Here is a 10,090-nt window from a genome sequence, read left to right as displayed (position 1 = left end):
AAATAAGAATTTGGAAATTTATCTTACTGGAATGATTAGGGCCTGCATATTTCTCACTCTATGGAAGAAACAGAGTGACTATATAATTAGTCTAGCTCTCCCAGCATCAGAAAAATGGTAGGTGCTTAATGAATGCCTTTCGAGTGGCTTAAAAGAAAATACATAGTGATTGGTTAGATGACCAAAAGACTCATCCCTATACAATTGACATCAATAAATATGACAAGGTTTATGCATTAATTCCCTCTGTCTTTAATTACTATGCCAACCACTAAGAGTTATGGGCCTGAAAAGAGATTCTTACAACTAATACCTGTCATTACAGTCACTGTATTTTGGCCTATTCATTGAATTTGTTGAGTATAAGTAAGAACAATGTCTGGCTGGCTCTCAGTTTCCTAAGTAACTATACTACAGTACACTCTGAATTGTGTCGTTATGTAAAATGTGTAAGCTGTGCTTTAAAGATGTTTCAGGATAGTTGCTTCTTTCTTGCTTTGATTGTGGTTGTTGCTATTAATGGTGAATAATTTATGCATTTTTTTAATTATTATACTTTAAGTTCTAGGGTACATGTGCACTACATGCAGGTTTGTTACATATGTATACATGTGCCATGTTGGTGTGCTGTACCCATTAACTCATCATTTACAGTAGGTATATCTCCTAATGCTATCCCTCCCCCCTCCCACTTCCCCACAATAGGCCCCAGTGTGTGATGTTCCCCTTCCTGTGTCCAAGTGATGTCATTGTTCAATTTCCACCTATGAGTGAGAACATGCGGTGTTCGGTTTTCTGTTCTTGCGATAGTTTGCTGAGAATGATGGTTTCCAGCTGCATCCATGTCCCTACAAAGGATACAAACTCATCCTTTTTTATGACTGCATAGTATTCCATGGTGTATATGTGCCACATTTTCTTAATCCAGTCTCTCACTGATGGATTGGGTTGATTCGAACATTTGGGTTGATTCCAAGTCTTTGCTATTGTGAATAGTGCTGCAATAAACATACGTGTGCATGTGTCTTTATAGCAGCATGATTTATAATCTTTTGGGTATATACCCAGTAATGGGAGGCTGGGTCAAATGGTATTTCTAGTACTAGATCCTTGAGGAATCTCCACACTGTTTTCCACAATGGTTAAACCGGTTTACAGTCCCACCAACAGTGAAAAAAGTGTTCCTATTTCTCAACATCCTCTCCAGCACCTGTTGTTTCCTGAGTTTTTAACGACTGCCATTCTAACTGGTGTGAGATGGTATCTCATTGTGGTTTTGATTTGCATTTCTCTGATGGCCACTGATGATGAGCATTTTTTCATGTGTCTTTTGGCTGTATGAATGTCTTCTTTTGAGAAGTGTCTGTTCATATCCTTTGCCCACTTTTTGATGGGATTGTTTGTTTTTTTCTTGTAAATTAGTTTGAGTTATTTGTGGGTTCTGGATATTAGCCCTTCATCAGATAAGTAGATTGCAAAACTTTTCTCCCATTCTGTAGGTTGCCTGTTCACTCTGATGGTAGTTTCTTTTGCTGTGCAGAAGCTCTTTAGTTTAATTAGATCCCATTTGTCAATTTTGGCTTTTGTTGCCATTGCTTTTGCTGTTTTAGACATGAAGTCCTTGCCAATGCCTATGTTCTGAATGGTATTACCTAGGTTTTCTTCTAGGGTTTTTATGGTTTTAGGTCTAACATTTAAGTCTCTAATCCACCTTGAATTAATTTTCATATAAGGAGTAAGGAAAGGATCCAGTTTCAGCTTTCTGCTTATGGCTTGTCAATTTTCCCAGCACCATTTATTAAATAGGGAATCCTTTCCCCATTTCTTGTTTTTGTCAGATTTGTCAAAGATCAGATGGCTGTAGATGTGTGGTATTATTTCTGAGGGCTCTGTTCTGTTCCAGTGGTCTAGATCTCTGTTTTGGTACCAGTCCCATGCTGTTCTAGTTACTGTAGGCTTGTAGTATAGTTTGAAGTTAGGTAGCGTGATGACTCCAGCTTTGTTCTTTTGGCTTAGAATTGTCTTGGCAATTCTGGGTCTTTTTTGGTTCCACATGAACTTTAAAGCAGTTTTTTTCCAATTCTGTGAAGAAGGTCATTGGAGCTTAATGTGGATGGCATTGAATCTATAAATTACCTTGGGCAGTATGGCCATTTTCACAATATTGATTCTTCCTATCCATGAGCATGATTGGATTCCTAGGTATTTTATTCTCTGTGAAGCTATTGTGAATGGGAGTTCATTCATGATTTGGCTCTCTGTTGGTCTGTTACTGGTGTATAAGAATGCTTGTGATTTTTGTACATTGATTTTGTATCCTGAGATTTTGCTGAAGTTGTTTATCAGCTTAAGGAGATTTTGGGCTGAGACAATGGGGTTTTCTAAATATATAATCATGTCATCTGCAAACAGGGACAATTTGACTTCTTCTTTTCCTAACAGAATACTCTTTATTTCTCTCTCTTGCCTGATTGCCCTAGCCAGAACTTCCAACACTATGTTGAATAGGAGTGGTGAGAAAGGGCATCCTTGTCTTGTATCAGTTTTCAAAGGGAATGCTTCCAGTTTTTGCCCATTCGGTATGATATTGACTGTGGGTTTGCCATAAATAGCTCTTATTATTTTGAGATATGTTCCATCAATACCGAATTTATTGAGCATTTTTAGCATGAAGGGCTGCTGAATTTTGTCAAAGGCCTTTTCTGCATTCATTGAGATAATCATGTGGTTTTTGTCTTTGGTTCTGTTTATATGATGGATTACGTTTATTGATTTGCGTATGTTGAACCAGCCTTGCATCCCAGGGATGAAGCCCACTTGATCGTGGTGGATAAGCTTTTTGATGTGCTGCTCGATTCGGTTTGCCAGTATTTTATTGAGGATTTTTGCATCGATGTTCATCAGGGATATTGGTCTAAAATTCTCTTTTTTTGTTGTGTCTCTGCCAGGCTGTGGTATCAGGAAGATGTTGGCCTCATCAAATGAGTTAGGGAGGATTCCCTCTTTTCCTATTGATTGGAGTAGTTTCAGAAAGAATGGTACCAGCTCCTCCTTGTACCTCTGGTAGAATTCGGCTGTGAATCCATCTGGTCCTGGACTTTTTTTGGTTGGTAAGCTATTAATTATTGCCTCAATTTCAGAGCCTGCTATTGGTCTATTCAGGGATTCAACTTCTTCCAGGTTTAGTCTTGAGAGAGTGTAAGTGTCCAGGAAATTATCCATTTCTTCTAGGTTTTCTAGTTTACTTGCATAGAGGTGTTTATAGTATTCTCTGATGGTAGTTTGCATTTCTGTGGGATTGGTGGTGATATCCCCTTTATCAGTTTTTATTGCATCTATTTGATTCTTCTCTCTTTTCTTCTTTATTAGTCTTGCTAGTGGTCTATCAATTTTGTTGATCTTTTCAAAAAACCAGCTCCTGGATTCGTTGACTTTTTGGAGGGCTTTTTGTGTCTCTATCTCCTTCAGTTCTGCTCTGATCTTAGTTATTTCTTGCCTTCTGCTAGCTTTTGAATGTGTTTGCTCTTGCTTCTCTGGTTCTTTTAATTGTGATGTTAGGGTGTCAATTTAAATCTTTCCAGCTTTCTCTTGTGGGCATTTAGTGCTATAAATTTCCCTCTACACATGGCTTTAAATGTATCCCAGAGATTCTGGTATGTTGTAACTTTGTGCTCATTGGTTTCAAAGAACATCTTGATTTCTGCCTTCATTTCGTTATGTACCCAGTAGTCACTCAGGAGCAGGTTGTTCAGTTTCCATGTGTTGAGCGATTTTGACTGGGTTTCTTTGCCCTGCATTCTAGTTTGATTGCCCTGTGGTCTGAGAGACAGTTTGTTATAATTTCTATTCTTTTACATTTGCTGAGGAGTTCTTTACTTCCAACTATGTGTTCAATTTTGGAATAAGTGTGATGTGGTGCTGAGAAGAATGTATATTCTGTCGATTTGGGGTGGAGAGTTCTGTAGATGTCTATTAGGTCCGCTTGGTGCAGAGCTGAGTACAATTCCTGGATATCCTTGTTAACTTTCCATCTCGTTGATCTGTCTAATGTTGACCGTGTGGTGTTAAAGTCTCCCATTATTATTGTTTGGGAGTCTGAGTCTCTTTGTAAGTCTCTAAGGACTTGCTTTATGAATCTGGGTGCTCCTGTATTGGGTGTATATATATTTAGGATAGTTAGCTCTTCCTGATGAATTGATCCCCTTACCATTATGTAATGGCCTTCTTTGTCTCTTTTGATCTTTGTTTGTTTAAAGTCTGTTTTATCAGATACTAGGATTGCAACCACTGTTTTTTTTGTTTGTTTGTTTTCCATTTGCTTGGTAGTTCTTCTGCCATCCCTTTATTTTGAGCCTATGTGTCTCTGCATGTGAGATGGGTCTCCTGAATACAGCACACTGATGGGTCTTGACTCTTTATCCAATTTACCGGTCCTTGTCTTTTAATTGGACCATTTAGTCCATTTACCTTTAAGGTTAATATTGTTATATGTGAACTTGATCTTGTCATTATTATATTAGCTGGTTATTTTCCTTGCTAGTTGATGCAGTTTCTTCCTAGCATCGATGGACTTTACACTTTGACATGTTTTTGCAATTGCTGGTACCAATTGTTCCTTTCCATCTTTAGTGCTTCCTTCAGGATCTCTTGTAGGGCGGGCCTGGGGGTGACAAAATCTCTTAGCGTTTGCTTGTCTGTAAAGGATTTTATTTCTCCTTCACTTATGAAACTTAGTTTCTGGATATGAAATTCTGGGTTTAAAATTCTTTTCTTTAAGAATGTTGAATATTGGCCCCCACTCTCTTCTGGCTTGGAGAGTTTCTGCCGAGAGATCTGCTGTTAGTCTGTTGGGTTTCCCTCTGTGGGTAACTCGACTTTTCTCTCTGGCTGCCCTTAACATTTTTTCCTTCATTTCAACTTTGGTGAATCTGACAATTATGTGTCTTGGGGTTGCTCTTCTCAAGGAGTATCTTTGTGGCATTCTCTGTATTTCCTGAATTTGAATGTTGGCCTGCCTTACTAGGTTGGAGAAGTTCTCCTGGATGATATCTTGCAGAGTGTTTTCCAACTTGGTTCCATTTTCCCCATCACTTTCAGGTACCCCAATCAGTCGTAGATTTGGTCTTTTCACATAATCCCATATTTCTTGGAGGCTTTGTTCATTTCTTTTTCTTCTTTTTTCTTTAGATTTCTCTTTTAACTTCATTTCATTCATTTGATCCTCAATCGCTGATACTCTTTCTTCCGGTTGATCGAGTTGGTTACTAAAGCTTGTGCATTTGTCACATAGTTCTCGTGTTATGGTTTTCATCTCTATCAGTTCTTTTAAGGTCTTCTCTGTATTGATTATTCTAGTTATCCATTCATCATTCATCCACTCTTTTTTCAAGGTTTTCAGTTTCTTCACGCTGGTTACGTAGTTCCTCCTTTAGCTCTGAGAAGTTTGATTGACTGAAGCCTTCTTCTCTCAACTCATCAAAGTCATTCTCCATCCAGCTTTTTTCCATTGCTGGTGATGGACTGCATTCCTTTGGAGGGATAGATGTTCTTTGATTTTTGAATTTCCAGCTTTTCTTCACTGCTTTTTCCCCATCTTTGTGGTTTTATCTGCTTTTGATCGTTGATGATGGTGACTTACTGATGGGGTTTTGTTGTGCATGTCCTTTCTGTTTGTTAGTTTTTCTTCTAACCGTCAGGACCCTTAGCTGCAGGTCAGTTGAAGTTTGCTTGAGGTCCACTCTAGACCCTATTTGCCTGGGTATCAGCAGTGGAGGCTGCAGAAGATAGAATATTGCTGAACAGCGAGTGTTGCTGTCTGATTCTTGCTCTGGAAGCTTCATCTCAGGGTGTACACAGCTGTGTGGGATGTGAGGTGTCAGTCTGCATCTAGTGGAGGATGTCTCCCAGTTAGGCTACTCATGGATCAAGGGCCCACTTGAGCAGGCAGTCTGTCCATTCTCAGAGCTCAACCTCCAGGCTGGGAGAACCACTGCTCTCATCAAAGCTGTCAGACAGGGACATTTACATCTGCAGACGTTCCTGCTGTTTTGGTTTAGCTATGCCCTGTCCCCAGAGGTGGAGTCTACAGAGGCAGGCAGGCCTCCTTGAGCTGTGGTGGGCTCCACCCAGTTTGAGCTTCCCAATGGCTTTATGTACTTAAGCCTCAGCAATGGTGGGCGCTCCTCCCCCAGTCTCACTGCCTCCTTGCAGTTAGATCTCAGACTGTTGTGCTAGCAGTGAGGGAAGTTCCATGTGCATGGGACCCTCTGGGCCAGGTATGGCATATAATCTCCTGGTGTGCCATTTGCTAAGACCCTTGGTAAAGCGCAGCATTAGGGTGGGAGTTACCCGATTTTCCAGGTGTTGTGTATCTCAATTTCCTTTGGCTAGGAAAAGGAATTCCCTTCCCACTTGTGCTTCCCAGGTGAGGTCATGCCTCACCCTGCTTCTGCTTTCGCTGGTCAGGCTGCACCGGGGGACCAGCACCGACTGTCCGATATGCCCCAGTGAGATGAACCTGGTACCTCAGTTGAAAATGCAGAAATCACCCGTCTTCTGTGTCACTAACGCTGGGAGTGGGAGGCTGGAGCTGTTGCTATTCAGCCATCTTGGGCGTCCCCCAGCTGCATTCATTTATTCATAGGAAAATAGTGGTGTTAAGGGGTGGGTGCAGAATAAAGACAATTGTTACAGTATAAGTTGTTCTTTCCCTCTTTAGTCTATGTTCCCAGTTCATTCTTTTTTTTGCCAGTGAATTCAATGAAGTGTTGATAAAATCAAGACCTGTGTGAATTTCTTCCAAGTTGTTTGCAGTACCACCTTTCTGAATCTTTTCTATTAGCCAGGACCTGCTACTCTTCTTGCATCTACTCCAGCGTGCCATTTGGAGGTTCTAGCTCATCGTTCTGAGGTCACTCTATCTCTTCTGGATCATTCTTCCCCTTGGTTGGTGGTAGTTTCCTGGCTAGGCCCTCACTGGACTTTTGTGGGTTTGTCTCACCTGGGGAGCAACAAGAAAGTTACTATTCTAATCACATTGTAGGCTCCAGCATTTGTGAATTTGGGTTAATAGAAGAACAACTATGAGAAGAAAGAGAAGGCCACAAAAGCAACACATACAGCCTAGGACCAGAATGGGAATAAGCATACACTGAAAACTTAATATTTTTATTTTTTGTTGGTGTGGTAGCTTATAAGCTGATTGTATGTGGCCTCAAATGGAATTTAGTATCACCTTTTGTTTCCTTAGCTAGCATGCCTCCTTTGGAATCCAATGAAAATGGCAAAAACAAAACAAAATAAAACAAAACCAACCAACCAACCAACAACAGCAACAACAACAACAAACAGAGTAACAGTACTTGGCCTGAAAATTTGTCTAACAGTAGATTACTTTACCAAGCCACTGCTGTCATCCATTTCTCTATTTCAACCAAATTAGATTTTTCACTCTCCTCTAGGCATCTCTTGGGTTTTTCCATCTCTGTATTCCCTGATCCCTCTTCTCAGCCTACTTTTTTATTTTTATTTTTTTAACTTTATTTATTTATTTATTCTTGAGACAGAGTCTCGCTCTGTCACCCAGGCTGGAGTGCTGTGGTGCGATCTCGGCTCACTGCAAGCTCCACCTCCCAGGTTCACGCCATTCTCCTGCCTCAGCCTCCCGAGTAGCTCCTCAGCCTATTTTAAACCCAACACCTTTTACCGTAGGTCCAATCTAATCTAGAGATGTTTCCCTATTTTCATTACTCTTGCTGATGACTTTTTCTTTTGTGCTCCAATAACACCACTGACTGTGCCACACTGATCATACTTAGCATAACTGGCTTAGAATCTAAATTTGGAAGGACTCTTAGAAATTAGCTCTATATAACAAAAGGTTAAAGATGGAGATTTAATTTTAAAAAGGCAGGTGTGGGGAGTTCCTTAGAACATCTGACTTGATACTGTATTGGCAAGATTGAGAAAATGCTGCTTGTTGATATATATTATAATATAGTATTAAAGTATATAATAACAAGCAGCATTATATCATAATATATTATATATAATAAATAGTATATATAATTATGTATTTGTTGATGTTAGGAATGTGTTGATATTATCCTCTTTAAGCAGCAGGACCTGATGGAGATAGGGAGAGCCCCTACCCTCCCAAAGCATTCCTTGATGTGGCAATTATCAAATCCCCTTATTTCAGGGAAGGAAGCAAAGCCAAAACATTGCCAGAATGGCATAATTAGTGATCCCACAATAAGTTGTATTAGAATAGGTAATCAGATGCAGATACCCTGATTCCCATGATTTCCATTCCTGTTCTTTTTCCACTACTTTATGTTGCCTTTTGGGTCATTTAATTTATGCATATGTTATTTTAATTTTATTACAAAAACTGAGGCTCTTAGGGGCAGGGACTAAATCATATTCATCTCTGTTTCTCACAACATAGCTTAGCACAGGACTTAGCATCAGGAAAACAATGTATAAATAATTATTGATTGGTAGATTTATTTTGTAGGCCTTTAACTAGTTTATATATTTTCTTGATAATTATTCAACTTCTATTAAATTAAATCATAATAATACCTCAGGCAGCAAAATTAAGTGATCTCCAATATATCTATACCAACATTCTAAAGCAGGGTGTGGCAATCACTCTCTGTGAAACCTTGGGCAAGTCACAATCCCTCTCTCGGGCTTGGTTTCCTTATTTTTAAAACCATGGAGGTATAATACATGATTGCTAAGCTCTTTTTAATTCTAACATTCCAATGAGGCTAATTTATAGAGTTTTATTTATTTATTTTTAAATATAATTAGCACAAGAATATTTTACAGGAGCAAGATATGGAACAATAATTACAATGTTAACAAGATGCAATCCCCAGAGTTCAAACTAGATCTGTTATCTCTCTTTCTTTCTTTTCCTTCCTTCCTTCCTTCCTTCCTTCCTTCCTTCCTTCCTTCCTTCCTTCCTTCCTTCCTTCCTTCCTTCCTTCCTTCCTTCCTTCCTTCCTTTTGTTTTTAAACTTGATTCATGCCAGCTCTCTGTTTTTGGCCACCAAGTTCAATTTTGAATATTAGTCAAACATCAAATGTATAAAGTGAGTCAAATCAAGATAAAATATGAAGACAAAATGAGATTAACCAAACCTCACTCTGTCAAACAAATTGATTTCCCTTTTTCACTGTTAACTTTATGCTCCAACAATAAGGAATTATTTATTTCTACATTTTCCTACCAATGCAGTCCCGAATAAGGCTGTAGGCATTAGAGTTGGGCATCCTCGGTTTTAAATGTCAGCCACACCATTAACTATTTGACTTTGGGTGAATTACTTGATCTTTCAAATTTTTTGCTTCCCCACTGGGAATTGAAGCTAAAAATTCTTACTTTGCAAGATTTTCATGAGAATGAAGAGAAAATATACATGAAAACTCTTAGTACAATATATGGAACTTAGGTGTACAAGACATCTTGATGGCAATCTATGCCATGTGTAATTGGTATTAGTAAGGAACAGGTTTTGTTTTTATATTTCACTTTTTTTTTTTTTTGAGACAGTGTCTCACTCTGTTACCCAGGCTGGAGTGCAGTGGTGTGATCTTGGCTCGCTGCAGCATTTGCCTCCAGGGTTCAAGCAAATCTCCTAATTGAGCCTCTTGAGTAGCTGGGATTACAGGCACCCACCACCACAGTCAGCTAATTTTTGTATTTTTAGTAGAGACGGGGTTTCACCATGTTGGTCAGGCTGGTGTCAACCTCCTGCCCTGAAATGATTCATCTGCCTAGGCCTCCCAAACTGCTGGGATTACAGGCATGTGCCACCATGCCAGGCCTATATTGCACTCTTTTTATGTGCTTCAGATACAGAAAAATACTACATGTTTTCACTTATAAGTGGAAGCTACACAATGTGTACACATGGACATAGAGTGTGGAATAATAGTAAACGGAGACTCAGAAGGGTGGGACAGAGATGGATGGTGAGAAATTACTTAAGGGATTCAATGTACATTATCTGGCTGTTGGATACCCTAAAAGACGAGACTTCACCACTGTGCAATCTATTTATGAAACAAAATCACA

Source organism: Theropithecus gelada, chromosome X (assembly GCF_003255815.1).
Source record: "Theropithecus gelada isolate Dixy chromosome X, Tgel_1.0, whole genome shotgun sequence".
NCBI lineage: Eukaryota > Metazoa > Chordata > Mammalia > Primates > Cercopithecidae > Theropithecus > Theropithecus gelada.
Note: the sequence above shows the minus strand (reverse complement) of the source record.